This window comes from Gorilla gorilla, chromosome 8 (assembly GCF_029281585.2).
Source record: "Gorilla gorilla gorilla isolate KB3781 chromosome 8, NHGRI_mGorGor1-v2.1_pri, whole genome shotgun sequence".
NCBI classification, from domain to species: domain Eukaryota; kingdom Metazoa; phylum Chordata; class Mammalia; order Primates; family Hominidae; genus Gorilla; species Gorilla gorilla.
Window position 1 is genome coordinate 35,899,309 of NC_073232.2, and position 19,917 is coordinate 35,919,225.

Consider the following 19,917-nt stretch of genomic DNA (forward strand, 5'->3'; position numbering starts at 1 on the left):
ATAAAAAGATATGTATTGAACGTACCTGGGGAGAAGTACTAAGATGGGCTTCAAAAGCCCCGTATTCATGAAGATGCAATCTTTATATTTAAAATACTAGTGATACTATAAAATGTTCTACTTGATCTCTCACCTTTAATTTCATGGTATTATCATCCACCCTCTCTATTCTAACTAAATATTTCCTTCATAATCCCCAAGAAATAGCAAAACCACGGAAAAAAAACATTTCAATCTTTGATTTATTGTTGAAAGAAGTGTGTCGTTGGTGCCTCAGTTTATTATCATAGAGCCAAATTCTCAGTGAGGAAGCGGCATGAGCTGGAATTCATGCCCTTCATTTGGAAAGATTGCAAATCATTGACCTTCTTTTTTTTTTTTTTTGCTAAATATGTTAGAAAATTAGAATTCTCTTAATGCTGTAAAGGGATCTTAAAATGATGGGATATATGTGTACTCTCCATGACAGTGTACATATTCCTTCTCTTAGTTTAGTATAACAATAATACTTAAGGACCGTGCAATAATAACAATTCTAAGTAAGAAGTAGAGTTGAGATTTTTCATAAAACAAAATGTATGAACTTTTATTGCTGTTTGTTCGATTTGAGACAATCTAGCTTTGTTGCCCAGGCTGGAGTATAGTGTTGTGATCTTGGCTCACTGCATCCTCCACATTCAGTTTCAAGCCATTCTCCTGCATCAAACTCCCAAGTAGCTGGGAGTCCAGGCAGATGCCTCCATGCCCGGCTAATTTTTGCGTTTTTAATACAGACAAGGTTTCACAATGTTTGCCAGGCTGGCCTTCAACTCCTGACCTCAGTGATCTGCCTGCCTCTGCTTCCCAAAGTAGAAACATTTTTAAACATTTAAAATTGACCTTGCCTTTTAGAAATGTAGAAATTCATCAGGGTCCTGGGTAATTATAATCAATATTTATCTGCCCACGTTGTTTACCAGGTACATCTTCTCCAGCAAGTTCTTCGGCATCCTTTCGAGAAGCATTCAATAGCCAAGAAAGCGGGCTACGTCTCACCTACTCCTTCTTGGGCTAAAGATCTCAGACTTCATTCAGGAAAAATAATTAAAGAATTATTCTATCACTATATACAACATAGAATAATCTGTTTAAGAAATTATTTTTGATCATCCACATTTTGATGCCAATCCCTCATTTGGTAATAATGATTACATATGCGAATGTTTTGAGCCAATTAAATTGGAACATATCCTTTGAAACATCTTTATGATCATTTTTGTTCTATTCAGTAGGTTTAATGGAATAATAAGTTGTTTTTGATAAACCACATGAGTTATTCTCAGTGGTTACAAGATCTTAATGACAGTTGTAATCAAAAGTGTGCTGGCTAACGCCTGTAATCCCAGCACTTTGGGAGGACGAGGTGGGCGGATCACCTGAGGTCAGAAGTTCAAGACTAGCCTGGCCAACATGGTGAAACCCTTTCTCTACTAAAAAGACCCCCCAAAAAAATTAGCTGGGCGTGGTGGTGGGTGCCTGTAATCCCAGCTACTTGGGAGACTGAGACAGGAGAATCGCTTGAACCCGGGAGGCGGAGGTTGCAGTGAGCCGAAATCTCACCATTGCACTCCAGCCTGGGCAACAAGAGTGAAACGCCATCTTAAAAAAAAAAATGGATTATTAAATACTGATCTAGTATTTACTGTAAACTCAGCACTTTGGGGCATATCAGTGGGTATTTAGTTTTATTATGCTCCTAGAGTTTTTTATTCTATTATAGAATTTTCAAACATTTACTAAGGTAGAGAAAATTTTAATGGTTTAATGAACCTAATTTACCATTTAATCAGGTTACTAATGATTAATACATTGCCAATTTTGCTTCACCTACACCTCCGCACACTTCCCTTATATTTCTCATTGTCACCTTAATTGAAGTATGATATACATGTCCTCATTTTTTTGGAAAATAGAGACATTGTTTCATTTCCTCTACAAATATTTCAGTTTGCATCTCTAAATATTAATGACTTAAAATACAAACAGTCCATGACATCATATGACCTTGAGACAAATTAGTAGTAACTCCTAATGTATCACATTAAATATTCAGTCAGTTTTCAAGGTTTTCCTATTTTCTTATAAATTATTATCATCATTATCTTATAGTTATATTAATTAATTAATTAATTAATTTTTGACCAGTGTCTCACTCTGTCACCCAGGCTGGAGTGCAGTGGCGAGATTTCGGCTTAATGCAATTTCCACCTTCTGGGTTCAAGCAATTCTCTGCCTCAGCCTCCCAAGTAGCTGGGATTACAGGTGCCTGCCACCACACCTGGCTAATTTTTGTATTTTTAGTAGAGATGGGCTTTCACCATCGTGGCCAGGCTGGCCTTGAACTCCTGACCTCGTGATCCACCTGCCTCGACCTCCCAAAGTGCTGGGATTACAGGTGTGAGCCACCATGCCCAGCCTCTTATAGTTATTTTAATTGGGATCTGAATAAGGAGTATACATTAAAATTAGATGATAATATGTCTTAAGCTTCCTTTGATATCTTTGAGTTTATCACCTACTTGTGTCACCTACATCTTTTTTCACTTACACTCTATTGGTTCCTTTAGTTATGATTGAAGAAACCAGATTATTTATCCTGTGGTATTTCAGCATTCTGCATTTTTCTGATTGCATTCCATGGTATTATTTATTGAACCTGTGATATAGTTTGGATGTCCCCTCCAAATCTCATTGATATGGTTTGGCTCTATGTCCCCACCCAGATCTCGTCTTGAATTATGACCCCCATGTGTGGATGCAGGGACTTGGTGGGAGGTGATTAGATCATGGGAGCAGTTTTCCCATGCTGTTCTTGTGATAGTGAGAGAGTTCTCATGACATATGGTAGTTTAATAATTGTCTGGCATTTCCTCTTTGCTCTCTCTCTCTCCTGCCGCCGTGTTAAGATGTGCTTTTCTTCTCCTTCACCCTCTGTGATGATTGTAAGTTTCCTGAGGTCTCCACAGCCATGCATAACTGTGAGTCAATTAAACCTTCCTTTATAAATTATCCAGTCTCAGGTAGTTTCTTTACAGCACTGTGAAAACATACTAATATACTCATGTTGAGGTGTAATCCCCAATGTTGGAGGTGGGGCCTTGTGGGAGGTGTTTGGGTCATGGGGACAGATTCCTCATAACTTGGTGCTGTCCCACTGATAATGAGTGAGTTCTCAGGAGATCTGTTGTTTAAAAGTGTGTGGCACCTCCCCTGCTTGCTCTCTTGCTCCCAGTCTCTCCATGTGAGAAGCCTGCTCCCACTTTGCCTTTTCCCATGAATGGAAGCCTCCTGAGGCCTCCCCAAAAGCTGAGCAGATGCCAGCACCATGCTTCCAGTAAAGCCTGCAGACCTGTGAGCCAATTAAACCTTTTTCTTTATAAATGACCCAGTCTCAGGTATTTCTTTATAGCAACAGAAAAGCAACCTAACACAACACGTGTCTGTGCCCCCTGTATTTCTGTAAATATAGAGCCTCAGTCTGATTCAGAATTGATTTATTTGTCAAAAATAATTGAAATACCAAGAAAACATCTGCCCCAGTGAATGGCCACTATTTCTTCTATAACTACATTTATGTTCCATTTGAATTTCACTTTGTATTATCCCTTCTCTTTTTTCTTTTTTTTTTTTTTTTGCAGTTTCATGTTTGTTGACCACTTCCCTCTTTTGATTATTCATTTTTGTAAAATGTCATGTGGGCTTCTCACTGGGAGACAAGGAGGCAAGACAGTGACATGCTTTGCTCTCTGTATAAACTCAGTAACAAACATGCAGTGATTGGCAACCTCATACTTTGAAAGAAATGATGGGTCACTGATCATGATTGCTTCTGTTATTTATGTTGTGATTTGTGGACTGAAGAGCTCACATAAAGTTTGTACTTTGTGTAATCACTCACAGTTGAACTGAATTTGGAACCATGTTGGGGTACTTACGTTATTTAATTAAATCATGGTTATTGAAATTAGGTGGAGCAGTGATGATCTGTGCCTCTTTTTATCCTGATGTTTTCTTTTATACCTGCAATAAACATTTACAATTTTCCTTATATAGATTTGAAATTTTCTAGCAGTTCTAAAAATATTTTAGTTCTTGTTGCTCTTGTGACTCACCCTTTATACTACATTTTATAAATAAGCTTCACTGGCATATAGTATACAGGACAGTTTTTAGTGTCTATATTTAATAGCTTTTAATGGATTGCTTGACTTTGTTTTAAAATTTTAAGTAGATAACATCACCTGAGAATTTAAAAGTCTGTCTTTTCCATCCATATATTTGTTTATCTTAGTGGTTTTCCTGTTGTATGCATTGGCTAGACACTCCAGGATAATGTTGGATAATGTTGAATAGTATTAATTATAATACTGACTTTAACGGTGTATTAGTCATATCTCTTATTTTCTAAATTTGATGCTTTGACATCTGGGCCTTGTTGACCCTGGAGGGACTGCTCCTCTCAGGATAAGCTAATTGCTGGATGTAATAAACAACTTGCCTGCATGTATGCCTTTCCTTTATAATCCAACCAACCCAGAGTTTATACCCCTTTCTTTCTCGTCTCTTCATCACTCTTTATTCTTCTTTATCTCTATTTATCTCTTTTGCAGTCTTAATGTTCCTTATCACTCTCACATTTCTGGCCACTATTCTGCTTCCCTAATTTCTTCAGGGCCAGATAGCAGCCTCTTCTTTCCAGAAGACAATGAAATTATTCAAACTAGCCAATGCTAAGCCTGATTGACCTGACTTGCTTGTCCCGTCCCATGGAACTGCAATAAAGACTCTTTCCCATGTTTTCCCCCATTCACACTGCCTCCTGACTGACCTTGATGTTTCCCTGTCCTTCCGCTTGTGGTGTGCTGTGCCTACAGCTTCTAGGGAACTGTGAGTAGTAAAATAAACTACTTCCCTCATGACAGTCATTTCTGTGTTTGCGTGTCTTACCATTACTGATTAAAACAAATCCTGGGTTTTATGAATGTAAATGACATTTCTGTTGATGCTTTATTGTTAAATATGCCCTTTGCTGTAGGTTTTGGGCACCTTTTATCAGTATAAAAACATCTTCCTCAGATGCTAGCTTCTAATGAAGTTTTAAATTTTGTTAACAAGGAGTGGTGTTGAATTTCATCAGGAGCCTTTTTGACATTTCTTGAAATAATTGTTTTTTCTTCTATGAGATTTTCCAATAAAACTGATACTGATTGAACAATAGCCAAGCTCGCGCCACTGCACACCAGTGTAGGTGACAAAGCGAGACTCTGTCTTAAAAAATAATAATAAAATAAAACAAAGATGCTGTAGTATTGCAAGGCTAAGTAGGGACAGCAGATGAAGTTCCTCAAGACTTCCAACATTACTGTATAGCTAAACTCTTGAGAAAAACCAGTAACCTACCAAGTGGACATACGGAATTCACAAGTAGTTCTTTTGACCCAACTAGGCCAAGCATGAGTTGAGGAAGTTAAAAACACTATCTGAGTTATGCAGGTAACTGCTAAAGAACAGACTTCTCTTGTGCAGTCTGAAGACATCTTTGGTCTATTTTGCTGCCCTTAGACAAATGAAAAGAGCCAGTACAGATGGATCAAAATGGCCTATGTGTAACTGAAAGCGACCAAGGCTGTTGTATTGATGTCAGAGTGTTAGCTACCCTCGAAGACATTTTCTTCTCATATTGATTATACCGTTTAAAACATAATATTGATTATACTGTTTAAAACATAATATCTACAATAAGACCAGGTTTTATAGCCAAAGAGATTGTAAATATAATACCAGGCCAGACAGAGTGGGTCATGCCTATAATCCCAGCAATTTGGGAGGCTGAGGTGGGAGGATCATTTGAGGCCGGGATATCGAGACCAGCCTAGGCAACATAAGCAAGACCCTGTCTCTACAAAAAATAAAAGTAGCCAGATGTGGTGGTGTGTGCCTGTAACCCTAGCTACTCAGGAGGCTGAGGCAGGGATGTTTGCTTGAGCCCAGAAGTTTGAGAGTTCGAGGCTGCAGTGAGTTGCGATCACGCCACTGCATTCCAGTGTGGATGAAAGAGTGGGACACTGTCTCCAAATAAATAAATAAATAATCCTATGTATTAGTGTGTCTTGGTTTACAGTACTGTGTGAAACATCTCATCCTGATGTTACTAAATAAATGATCAATGAATTATCCAAATTATCTTACTCTGGTAAGCACATTTATTGAGAGAAAAGGTTCAAACATTTGCAGTGAAAGGTTAGTTTCACTAATCTTTATTTTTGTTGTTAGTTTTTGTGAATTTCATAGTCTTATGCAACACTGAATTCTAAAGAATTTAATTTTGCCAGTACTGATTTTCCTGAGATCTTAAGAGAAGGGGTTAGTATGCTTTTGGAATTTTCTCTGGGGTTTTTAGTCTCTGACTTATTAGCTTGTTAAAGCATCACATGGGTGAGGGTTTAATATGCCTGAAATAGCCTTTTTTGTTCCATGGCTGGTGATCACATGTATTGCCCAGCAGCTATCTTGCTGGGACGTGCATCAAGCGGTACAAAATTATAACTACTAATGGAACGTGATATGCTGCCCCTGCCCTACCAATGTGAGAGCATCATAAGGGAGATTGAGTCAATTATATAATCTAGTTAATTCCACACAGAGGCTCTCCTACAAAACAAGAAAATACACTGTTGGTTCTTTCACTTATATTGTCTGGTTTTCTGGCGTGAATGTTAAAATCTGCCACTTTTTGATTGACTACACAGTTATTCCCCCAGGATGCTACCTTGTAATACATCATGGTCTTAAGTGGACATATAAAGGGTGAAATGTGGCCCATATTAGCCAGTTTTTATTATTCATTTCAGGAAGTTAGAAAATTGCTGTTGTAACTGATATTTAATTCACTTAAGCCTGGGTGGAATAAATTGGCGTTACTCCAGACAGGGAGCAAATTGTCCTAATGCTACCTTTCTCCAGTGATTTGAAATGTCATTTTCACTATACAGGAAATTCTTTTATAGCTTTGGGTTGTTTCTGTGCTTTTTATTGAGATCCATTGATCTTTGCATCTATTTTTACGACAGTAATATTTTTAGTTATTGTATTCTTTTAACATAAGCAAACTTGTTTCTCTTGCTTAAAAAACTTACCTGTTTATTTTTTCAGATTTGTACACTAAGATTGTCTATTTCTTCAAAAAACATCCTGCTAGGGTATTAATTGGATTTCTATTATGTTTATTAAATAATTTGGTGACACACTTTGACAATAAATCTCTATCCAGAAACAGGTTTTCTTGTCCTTTAGTCTTATAGTTGTATTAATATACCTAATCTCTTCTATTTGTTTTTTGTTTTAATTGCTTTGGATTGGAAAAACAGATTACGAGTTTAGGTATTGTTTATAAAATAAGAGTAGATATGTTCTGAGAATCTAAAGCATGTTCAAAGCTTTCTTTTCCTCTACAGCTTTTAAAATACAGTACATGTGTTTTAGTGTATGGACTTTATGAAACATAGTTTGTTTCTGCAGAGGCAATTTCTAAACTTTTAGCTTTGTGGGCGGGCAGCTATCAAATGCGGGATCTACAGCAGTTTTGTGCATCTAGTAAGCCATGTATTGCCTGGTCTTAAGGTATTTATGTCTCTTGTCTATCTGTTTCCTTTAGCAAATTGTGTTTCCAAAGGGCAGAATGCATGTGATTATGTGCCTAATGGATTTTGGTTCCATTGAATTAACTAGTATTATACTTGTAATTCTATAATGCAGCTCACCTCCATTTAAAAATATATATTTTGGGGTTGGGCGCAGTGGCTCATGCCTGTAATCCCAGCACTTTGGGAGGCTGAAGTGGGCGGATCACCTGAGGTCAGGAGTTTGAGACCAGCCTGACCAACATGGTGAAACCCCATCCTTACTAAAAATACAAAATTGGCTGGTCGTGGTGGCACACGCCTGTAATCCCAGCTACTTGGGAGGCTGAGGCAGGATAATCACTTGAACCTAGGAGGCAGAGGTTGCAGTGAGCCGAGATCGCACCATTGCACTCTAGCCTGTGCAACAAGAGAGAAACTCCATCTCAAAAAATATATATATGTGTGTGTATGTATATGTATATATATGTGTGTGTGTATATATATATATATATATATATATACATATATATATGTATACATATGTTCCAATCCGATTTGCCTTCCCTGAGTGAGAAGATCTTTGAAGACAGGGTATGTGTCTTCCTGTATTGAACTTTTTCCATTTCCTAGCCTCTTGAACAGTTCCATGTACTGTCCTAAATGAATGTTGGCTAGATCGTGTTGAAATGGCAAAGTAGCCTTTAAATAACAAAGCATAAAGAAAATAGTGACTTGAGTTTCTTGAAGAACCATACACTTTCTAAGGGATATTAGTCCTGTGTATGCAACAAATGAGAACATTAAGAAGGGTGTTTTATTTTATCAGCTGTGGTGCCTGTTGATCCTGTGGAAGAAAATTATGTTCATAAAGTGGAAACTATATTTTTTTCAATCTCCTTCCCAACTCCTTTCAAATCAAGAGTACGTCTTGTAGCAGTTTCAAAGGTTAGGCATTATTTTTTCACAACACAAATACTTAACTCACTAAAATATTTATTTAAAATAATTTTTTAAAATTAATATTATTAGTCTAATTATAAATTACTATCTGTGTTTAAAATTCAAATATTTAGAGATGTCATTCTTAGAAATCACACTTTGATACTTACTCAGTTTCATCTTAAAGTGGTCTTACAAGGAAAATATGCTTTTGTGAAAAAGAAGAAAATGAGTTAAATTGTTATCTTAGATATCCTTTATCTAATGGTCTCTAATAAATTCTAAATTGTTCTCTCATGATATAAATGAATTTGGGCTAAAAATAGGATATTTACTTTTTTCTAGTTCCTTAAATGAATTTGTCCTAGGAAAAACATTGTTTTACCATATGTCATAAGAAAGCCATAAAAATTTTAGAACCATCTAATAAGAACTAATTTTTCCCAAATAGCATAAACATAGAAAGTATGGTACATCTCTTATGAAAAAATATTAATAATATATTTTCAGAAGAGGTTTATTCTTTGAATTTTCTTCCATTAAGTCTCTATTTTTAAAAATTATTAGGCCAGGCACAGTAGCTCACTTCTGTAATTGTAGCACTTTGGGAGGCCAAAGTAGGAGGATCACTTGAGCCCAGAAGGTTAAGGCTGCAGTGAGCCATGATTGTGCCTCTGCACTCCAGCCTGGGTGACTGAGTGAGCTTGTGTCTCAAAAAAAAAAAAAATACTGAAAAAGACTTAGGTTTGTAAATTTGTTTTTCCTGCCTCAGGAAGTTCTAGAAGATATTTTGGACCTTGATTTATCAAGGTCCCTTTACCAAGATCCATTCCACTGGCTCACCGATATGGAGGCCACCAGGTAAGAGTAGCAACAGCACCACTTCCCTTATGCAAATAGAATTATTTGATGGAAATGCTGTCCTACTAAAGAAATTATTTTGCATTAGTTTTTGAAATAGTGCATTGGGAGTTCAACAAGATGTGTCTAAAGGAATATGTCATCAGAAGATGTTTATAGATTAGCTGATGTGATTTCTTGCTGTGCTAAAGCTAGAGCCTAATACTTTGAATGGCATTGAGAATACTGGAACAGCAAAAACAGAAAATTTCTGTGGGTTATTGCTAGAGAACTCATTCAGTGCACTTTTGGCAAGAGATTTTGGCAAAATGAAGCAGTACAACGTGTCAATATAAAAGGACAAATAAGCCAGGTGCGGTGGCTCACGCCTATAATCCCAGCATTTTGTGAGGCAGAGGCAGGCAGATCGCTTGAGCCTAGGAGTTCAAGACAAGCCTGGGCAACATGGCTGTACAAAAATTAGCCAGGCATAGTGACGTGTGCCTGTGGTCCCAGCCATTTGGGTGGCTAAAGCAGGAGGATCTCTTGAATCTGGGAGGCAGAGGTTGCAGTGAGCCAAAGTTGGGCCACCACACTACAGCCTGGGTGACAGAGTGAGACCCTGTCTCAAAAAATAAATGAATAAAACAGACAAAAAGATAGACGAATAGATTATAATTATATCAAGATAGCCATAGAACAAAGTTGTACAACTACTGCAGCAGGAGTAAATCAAGATTCCTTGTAGGTGTTATATGGGCTGCAGAAATCAGGAAGCAATTAAGGCACATTCTGGAAATAAAGCAAGATGTTGAAACAAGTTCAGGGTATGGTATCTGACTAATTAAAAAAAGAAATGGAACATTGGACCAATCGTTGAAATTTCTGTGACTTTCCTGTAAGCTAGATAAGATTAACACTCTCTGGTTGTTTGGGGGCTTTTTGGTTGAGGCTGGTTTGCTCAGGAACAAATTTTAAGACAAATAGTAAAGTATCATAGGGTTGGTGTAGGATTAGATTAGGAAATGTATGAAAAGTGCTTAACATGTTAACTATTACAATTATTGTAACATCAGGTTCTGGTTTGCTGGGTTAGTTATTTCCTTTCTTCTTCAAAGTCCTGTAGGCTAAGAGGCAAAGTAATACAAGCCATTGGGAGGACTTTTAAGGGTCACCTGTGACAAACTTGAACACCAATTTCTTTTTCTTTTCATCTTTTAAGTTCAGGGGTACCGGTGCAGGATGTGTAGGTTTGTTACATAGGTAAACGTGTGCCATGGTGGTTTACTGCACAGATCATCCCATCACCCAGTTATTTATATATATATATATATATATTTATTTATTTATTTTTGAGACAGAGTGTTGCTCTGTCGCCCAGGCTGGAGTCCAGTGGCACCATCTCAGCTCACTGCAAACTCCGCCTCCTGGGTTCAAGTGATTCTCCTGTCTCAGCCTCTCAAGTAGGTGGGATTATAGGTGTGTGCCAGCATACCCAGCTAATTCTTTTTGTATTTTTAGTAGAGACGGGGTTTCACCATGTTGGCTAGCCTGGTTTCGAACTCCTGACCTCAAGTGATCTGCCTGCCTTGGCCTCCCAAACTGCTAGGGTTACAGGCATGAGCCACCGCGTTCAGCCCCGATCACCCAGTTATTAAGCCCAACATCCATTAGCTATTCTTGCTGATGCTCCCCCTCCCCTTAACCCCCTACAGGTGCCCAGTGTGTGTTGTTCCCCCCAGTGTGCCCATGTGTTCCCCCTGGCATGTCCATATGTTCTCAGACTAGCTCCATCTTACAACTGAGAAGGTGCGGTGTTTGGTTTTCTGTTCCTGTGTTAGTTTGCTGAAGGTGATGGCTTCCAACTCCATCCATGTCCCTGCAAAGGACATGATCTTATTCCTTTTTATGGCTGCACAGTATTGCATGGTGTGTATACCACATTTTCTTTATTCAGTCTATCATTGATGGGTATTTCGGTTGATTCCATGACTCTCTATTGTAAACGGTGCTGCAATGAACATACACGTCTATGTCTCTTTACAATAGAATGATTTATATCCTTCTGGGTATATACCCAGTAATGGGATTGCTCGATCAAACGGTATTTCTACCTCTAGGTCTTTGAGAAATCGCCACACTGTCTTCCACAATGGTTGAGCTATTGACACTTTCACCAGCAGTGTAAAAGTGTTCCTTTTTCTCCACAACCTTGCCAGCATCTGTTGTTTTTTGAGTGTTTAGTAATAGGCATTCTGATTGGCATGAGATGGTATCTCTTTGTGGTTTTGATTTGCATTTCTCTAATGATCAGTGATGTTGAGCTCTTTTTCATGTTTGTTGGCTGCATATGTCTTCTTTTGAGGAGTGTTGAAACTACTAAAAATACAAAAATTAGCCGGGTGTGGTGGCAGGCACCTATAGTCCCAGCTACTTGGGAGGCTGAGGCATGAGAATCACTTGAACCTGGAGGTGGAGGTTGCAATGAGCCGAGGTCATGCCACTGCACTCCAGCCTGGGTGACAGAGTGAGATTGTGTCTCAAAAAAAAAAAGAAAGAAAGAAAAAGAAACTACTTGGAGAGGCGAAATGAACGTAGTGAAAGTGGAGGTTATATACTCACAAAATGACAATATCAAAAGGAATTATTTGTACAAGAAAAGCCATGTGAACCCAGATTCAGGAGAGCTCATCTTAGGATGGGGAAATGGCAGAATTAGAAGTCCTTGATTATGAGAAAACTTTGTGATTTGACTTTCTACATAAGTAGATAAGTAGAACATCAGCTGGTAGAGAAAGTAAGCTAATTGGGCTATAACTATGAAGAGAGAAAGCAATATAAATTATTTGTTTAGGAAAGCTTCCGTTTTATGGAACAGTAGTAACCACATAATTCGAATGCACTTTTTTTTTTTTTTAGTAGAGACGGGGTTTCACCAGGCTGGCCAGGCTAGTCTCGAACTCCTGACCTCAAGAGGTCTGTCCTCCTCAGCCTCCCAAAGTGCTAGGATTACAGGCATGAGCCACCGGGCCTGACTTTGAATGCACTGTTGAGGTTCCTCCTGACAAACGTTTGTGGACAAAGGAAGCTGCAGTCCTATGCTTCCAATTTAATAGTTAACTTATAACTTAGTAAAGACTTAATTGATGCACATATGTTTTATGGCTGATTAAAGATGACCACAAATTATTTGACACCTCTCCCATCGAGAGGTGGTGTCAGCCTATGCAGCATAGTGAGACAGGACTCGCTGGGCTTGAATCCCAGCTGAGCTACTTGCTCAATGGGACCATCCTGGGTGAGTTACTTAATTGCTCTGTGTTTTACCTTCTTCGTGTATAAACTGGGGAGTATTGGCCAGGTGTGGTGGCACATGCTGTAATCCCAAAACTTTGGGATGCCAAAGCAGGAGGATTGCTTGAGCCCAGGAGTTCAAGAACAGCCTGGGCAATATAATGAAATCTTGTCTCTACAATAAAAATAATAATAATAATAAAATGGGGACTATTAACATACCTATCTCAGAGGGTCTAGGGATTAAATTAGTTACTCCATGCAAAATGCTTCAAACAGCACCCGGTAGGTGGAAACAACTCCATAACCATTGTTATCTCTAGGTGTGCAGCAGGACCCAGCAGTTAAGCACACAGTCTCTGGAACTGGAAGGCCTATGTTCAAATACATCCTGGTGAAGAATTGCCAATATATATTAAAGTGACAATAAAATATATGTGTATAACAAGTACCACGGGATTTTAGAGGAAGGAAAACACATTCTGAGGGGGAAAGTGGGAAAGGCTTCACTGAAGAGTTTTGAGGACTAACTTGGATCCCAACAGAAGATTTGGGCACTTGTCATATGGAGGATAGACAAGGGCTTTCCAGACAGAGGGGATGGCCCAGTCAAAGGCCCAGACCCTGGAATTAAAAGACATGTTTGGGCCAGGCGTGGTGGCTCGTACCTGTAATCCCAGCTCTTTGGGAGGCTGAGACGGGAGGGTCTCTTGAGCCCAGGAGCTTGAGATCAGTCTGGGCAACATAGTGAGAAGCCCATCTCTACAAAAAAAAATTTTTTAATTAGCCACGTGGCCAGGTACAGCCCACGCCTGTAATTCCAGCACGTTGGGAGGCTGAGGCCGGCAGATCACCTGAGGTCAGGAGTTCAAGACCAGCGGGGCCAACATGGTTAAACCCTGTCTCTACTAAAAATACAAAAATTAGCCAGGCGTGGTGGCGGGTGCCCGTGATCCCAGTTACTCGGTAGGCTGAGGCAGGAGAATCACTTGAATCCGGGAGGCAGAGGTTACAGTGAGCCGAGATCACGCCATTGCACTCCAGCCTGGGCGACAGGAGTGAAACTGTCTTCAATCAATCAATTAATAAATAAATATTAGCCAGGCATGGTGGCATACAACCATAGTCCCAGGTACTTAGGAGGCTGAGGCAGGAGCATTGCTTGAGGCTAGGAGTTCAAGGTTGCAGTGAGCTGTGATCATGCCACTGCACTCCAGCCTGAGTGACAGAGCAAAATCCTGTCTCTAAAAAAACAAAACAAACAAAAAAGCTGTGTATGGAACAACAACAACAGATAAATCACTTGGCTGGAGCAGTTTACATGAGGAAGATATGGGAGAAGTTAGGGAGGAGGTTTGCATCTGTGTTCCATGCACTCGGTCTTTAATAGCAATAATAACAGCAACAACAGCTCATATATCATGCTTACCACATTCTGGGCACTTTTCTAGGCACCTTTCAGTATTAACTTATTTAACTCTTGCTACAACCCTACTCGGTATACACTATTATTGCCATCCCCATTTTACTGAGCACAAAACTGAGGCATAGAAAGGTTGTTTGTCCAAGATCACAAAGGCAGGAAGTGACAGAGTTCAGAATAATGGTTATAATCAGCTGATTTCCAGATGCTTCTTTACTCCAACAGCCACCTCTCCTCCCCACTTTGCCTCATTCTGTCTCAGGATGCCTGTCTTTGTGCATGTTGTTCCATTTCCTAATAAGCCTTTATTCTTTTCACATCACCCACAATCTATTGCTTCTCCAAATTTTACTTAACCTAAAAAACTCAATTCCTGCAAACTGACCTAGGCAACACTCCAGGTCTAACCTTGAATTTGCCACACTGACTAGAACCACAAATTTCCTTGAATGCTCCCCCTACCAGACTGTAAATGTGAATCTGCTCTGGCACCGTCTTGTAAAATGCAGAGTGTCTGGGGGAGCACCTGAGATTCTGCATTCTGACGAACACCTAGTGAAGCTGATGATGCTGCCATGTTGCCCATTCCTGGATAGCACATTGAGTAGCAAGGCTGTGCAGAGTAAGGACAGGATCTTGATTAAGTTAGTGCACTGCCCTGCAACTGGTCCATCCATCCCCCAGGATCCACAGGGGATTGGTTCCAGGAATCCCAGGATACCAAAATCCATGGTCCCTGATATAACAGGGTATAGCAGTCTCAGTTCAAGTCCCTAATATAACAGGGCATAGTGTTTGCATATAACCCACACACACCCTTTCAAATACTTTCAATCATCTCTATATTACTTATAATACCTAATACAATGTATTTACATTGTAGTTACATTGTAGTGTAATAGTTGTTAAACCCTATTGGTTTTGTGTTATTTTTATTGGTTTTTGTTTGTTTGTTTGGATGGTTGGTTGTTTTTTTTTGTTTGTTTGTTTTTGTTTTTGTTTTTGTTTGAGACAGGATCTTACTCTCACCCAGGCTGGAGTGCAGTGACACGATCTCGGCTTACTGCAACCTCTGTCTTGCAGGTTCAAGAGATTCTCTTGCCTCAGCCTCACAAGCGTAGCTGGGATTACAGGCGCGCCACCACACTGGCTAATTTTTGCATTTTAGTAGAGACAGGTTTCACCATGTTGGTCAGGCTGGTCTCAAACTCCTAACATCAAATGATCCACCTGCCTCAACTTCCCAAAGGGCTGGGATTACAGGCATGAGGCACCATGCCTGGCCTATTGTATTGTGTAAAAAATAATTTCCATCAAGGTTAGTTGAATCCATGGATGAAGAAGCCATGGGTACAGAAAGCTGCCTGTAGTTGCTCAGAGAACCACTCCAGACTGATGTTTAAGTTGACTGACCTTCCTTAGAGGTTTCAGCAGGACAACACCACACCCTTCTCCGCATCCATAGCCATCTACCCTTTTAGAGAAAGGTTTACTCATCCCATCTGGAGATATCATTTTGGCTTTGCTCAACATGACATTAAACGAAGGGTCTAACATGCAGCTCACTCCACCACAGAGAGCTGTTTCACAATCTCCTGCAACCAAGCAACAAATAGCAAACCCAGTGAGAAGAAATGGTGTTTGATTCATATACACAGTGGCTTCCCAACTCATCAGAGATTACCTCTCTTGGGAGGTAAACACTAAGGGTCCCCTTCTCATGGAATATAATGTGAATGGGGTCCCCAGAGGTTGTATAGTGTAGAGATATAGGACTGGAAAAATAACAGAACTGTGAATTTAGAGATTTGGAGTCTGGTCTTCGCTCTGTCACCATTTAGGGGTGACATTTAAGGACGGATATTAATCAAGTCATTTAATCTTACTGGACTCATTTCTTGGCACCATAACACAGAGGGTTAAACCAGAGATCTCTAATATTACTGATATCTGTAGCTCAAATATACAAATCTGAGATAAACTTTGACAGTGGGCTTTCTTCATTTAGTTTAAAGAATCTTGCAAAAGGGCCAGGCGTGGTGGCTCACACCTGTAATCCCAGCACTTTGGGAGGCTGAGGTGGGCAGATCACCTGAGTTCAGGAGTTCGAGACCAATCTGGCCAACACAGCAAAACCCCATCTCTACTAAAAATACAAAAATTAGCTAGGTGTGGTGGTGCATGCCTGTGATCCCAGCTACTTGAGAGGCTGAGGCAGGAGAATCACTTGAACCTGGGAGGCGGAGGTTGCAGTGAGCCGAGATCGTGCCACTGCTCTCCAGTCTGGGCAACAGACCAAGACTCTGTCTCAAAAAAAAAAAAAAAAAAAAGAATCATGCAAAAGTCATTAGGAAATCTGATTTCAGTTTCCACTCTCCTATGATTTTGTTAATGTGAATTTCCAAGAATGCTTTGAATTGCCATTAGGTGAGCCAATTGTATAATTCACGATAGTAAATGCTCACTATGTTCAGTATAAAAAATGTTCACTTTTGGCCTGGCATGGTGGCTCACGCCTGTAATCCCAGCACTTTGGGAGACCAAGGTAGGTGGATCACCTGATGTCGGGAGTTCGAGACCAGCCTGACCAACATGGAGAAACCCCGTCTCTACTGGAAATACAAAATTAGCCAGGTATGGTGGCACATGCCTGTAATCCCAGCTGTTCGGGAGGCTGAGGCAGGAGAATCGCTTGAACCCATGAGGCAGAGGTTGAGGTGAGCCAAGATTGTGCCATTGCACTCCAACCTGGGAATAAGAGCAAAATTCCATCTCAAAAGAAAAAAAAAATCTTCACTTTTGACTTTTGACGGGCCAAGGTAGCCGACTAGAAGAAGGCTCCCATCAGAAAGAAAAAAAAAAAAAAACACAATAAGCATGTGAATCCTTCACTAGCAACCAAGGTATCAAGGTTCTTTCATCAAAATTGACTAGAAGGCTGGTGTGACCCACGGAGGGAAGGAAGAGCAGTGTGTTGCAGCGGCCCACCTGAGAGCCACACGGGGAAGGGGAACCCCCTCCTCCCAGCCAAGGGAGGCAGTGAGTGAAGGTGCTACCCAGCCAGGGTAACTATGCTTTTTCCTCGGGACTGTGCAACCCACGGATCAGAAGATCCCACTCACAAACCCACGCCACAGGGGCCTAGCGTCCCAACCCCGGAACATGCAGATTCTTACAGCCTCTCAGCTGGAATATGCTTAAGCCTACCAAACACCCAGGGAGGAGCGACCAGCACTGGCTGCTGCTGCCACACTGCCTACTGTCTAAGCCATTTGAGCTCCTTGTGGGAGGGGCAGTAACCAGCACTGGGACTCGCAACTGCCTAACACGCTAAAGCTCCCTGGGCAGGGGAAAGGCAGCACCCATTTCTATAGCTCCAGGCTGTGCTTCTCCCCTGCTGGAGCCAGGAGGCTGAATAACTTGGTCCCAAGACTAGTCCCCACAGTCCAACACACCAGCTGTGGCAGTCTGCGGCCAGAGCGCCTCTTCAGTTCTAACCCTGACCTATTCTTCCTCAGTGGGTGCTGCTTCCCTGCAGGATCTCCAATAACTCCAGCCAGAGGCTTAGGGACAGAATTTGAATGTCCCTGCGCCTGAGTCCCTAGGGAGAGGTGTGGCTGCAGTCTCTGTGGACCAGCAGACTTAGCCTCTCCTCCTGGTAGTTCTGAGGAATCTGGGTAGCCCAGATGAGTGGGTTTTCCCCCAGTGAAACACTCTCTCTATCAGGGAACAAAGTACTTCTTTAAATGGGTCCTGCTCCCCGTGCCACCCAACTGGGTGACACCCTCCAACAGGGGTTGTCAGACCCCCCATACAGGAGTGATCCTACTGGCATCAAGTTGGTGCCTCTCGAGGTCAGAGGTCCCAGAAGAAGGAGCAGGCACTCATCTTTGCTGCTCTCCAGCCTCCTTGAGTGACGTCAGGCACAGGAGCAAATCAGACTAATAAGGCCTGAAGTGAACCCCCGGCAAACTGCAGCAGCCCTACAGAAGACGGACCTGACTATTGAAAAGAAAAACAAACATGCAGAAGGCTGCAACAACAGCATCAACAACAACAAAAAAGGCCCCCACAAAAACCCTATCAAGGGTCAGCAGCCTCAAAAACCAAAACTAGACAAACTCATGAAGATGATAAAGAATCAATGAAAAAATGCTGAAAACCCAAAAGGTCAGAGTGCCTCCTCTCCTCCAAATGATGACAATGTCTCTCCATCAGGGGTGCAGAACTGGGCAGAGGATCAGATGGACGAGTTGACAGAAGTAGGTTTCAGAAGATGGGTAATAAAAAACTACGATGGGCTGGCCAGGCGCGGTGGCTCACACCTGTAATCCCAGCACTTTTGGAGGCTGAGGTGGGCAGATCACAAGGTCAAGAGATGGAGATCATCCTGGCCAACATGGTGAAGCCCTGTCTCTACTAAAAATACAAAAATTAGCTGGGCGTGGTGGCACACACCTGTAGTCCCAGCTACTCAGGAGGCTGAGGCAGGATAATCACTTGAACCTGGGAGGCAGAGGTTGCAGCGAGCCAAGATCATGCCACTGCACTCCTGCCTGGGTGACAGAGCAAGACTCCAACTCAAAAACAAAACAAAACAAAACAAAAACTATGATGAGCTAAAGGAGCATTTTCTAACCCCAAAGAAAAGAAGAATCTTGATAAAAGGTTAGAGGAATTGCTAACTAAATAACCACTTTAGAGAGGAACATAAATGACCTGATGGAGAAGAAAAACACAGCACAAGAACCTCGTGAAGTGGAAAAAGGATATTAGAGTTTGAAGACCACCTTACTGAAATAAGACGTGCAGACAAGAATAGAGAAAAAAGAATGAAAAAAGCCTCCAAGAAATATGGAACTTCATAAAAAGACCAAATCTATGATTGATTGGAGTACCAGAAGGAGACTGGGAGAATGGAAACAAGCTGGAAAACACACTTCAGAGTATTATCTGGAAGAGCTTCCCCAACCTAGCAAGACAGGCCAACATGCAAATTCAGGAAATACAGAGAACACCATTAAGATACTTCACAAGAAGATCAACCCCAAGACACATAATGTTCAGATTCTCCAAGGTTGAAATGAAGAAAACAACGTTAAGGACAGCCAGAGAGAAAGGCCAGGTCACCTAAAAAGGGAAGCCCATCAGACTAACAGCAGACCTCTCAGTAGAAACTCTACAAGCCAGAAGAAATTGAGGGCCACTATTCAACATTCTTAAAGAATTTTCAACCTGGAATTTCATATCCAGCCAAACTAAGCTACATAAGTGAAGGAGAAATAAAATCTTTTCCAGACAAGCAAATACTGAGGGATTTCATTACCACCAGGCCTTCCCTGCAAGAGCTCCTGAAAGAAGCACTAAGTATGAAAAAGAAAAACTGATGTCCCGGTGTGGTGGCTCATGCCTGTAATGGGAGGCTGAGGCAGGCGGATCACGAGGTCAGGAGATCGAGACCATCCTGGCCAACACAGTGAAACCCCGTCTCTGCTAAAAATACAAAAAATTAGCTGGGTGTGGTGGTGGGCACCTGTAGTCCCAGCTACTTGGGAAGCTGAGGCAGGAGAATGGCATGAACCTGGGAGGTGGAGCTTGCAATGAGCTGAGATAGTGCCACTGTACTCCAGCCTGGGTGACAGAGCAAGACTCCGCTCAAAAAAAAAAAAAAAAAAAAAAGAAAAAGAAAAAAGGAAAACTGGTACCAGCCACTGCACTGCAAAAACACCAAAATATAAAGACCAATGACACTACGAAGAA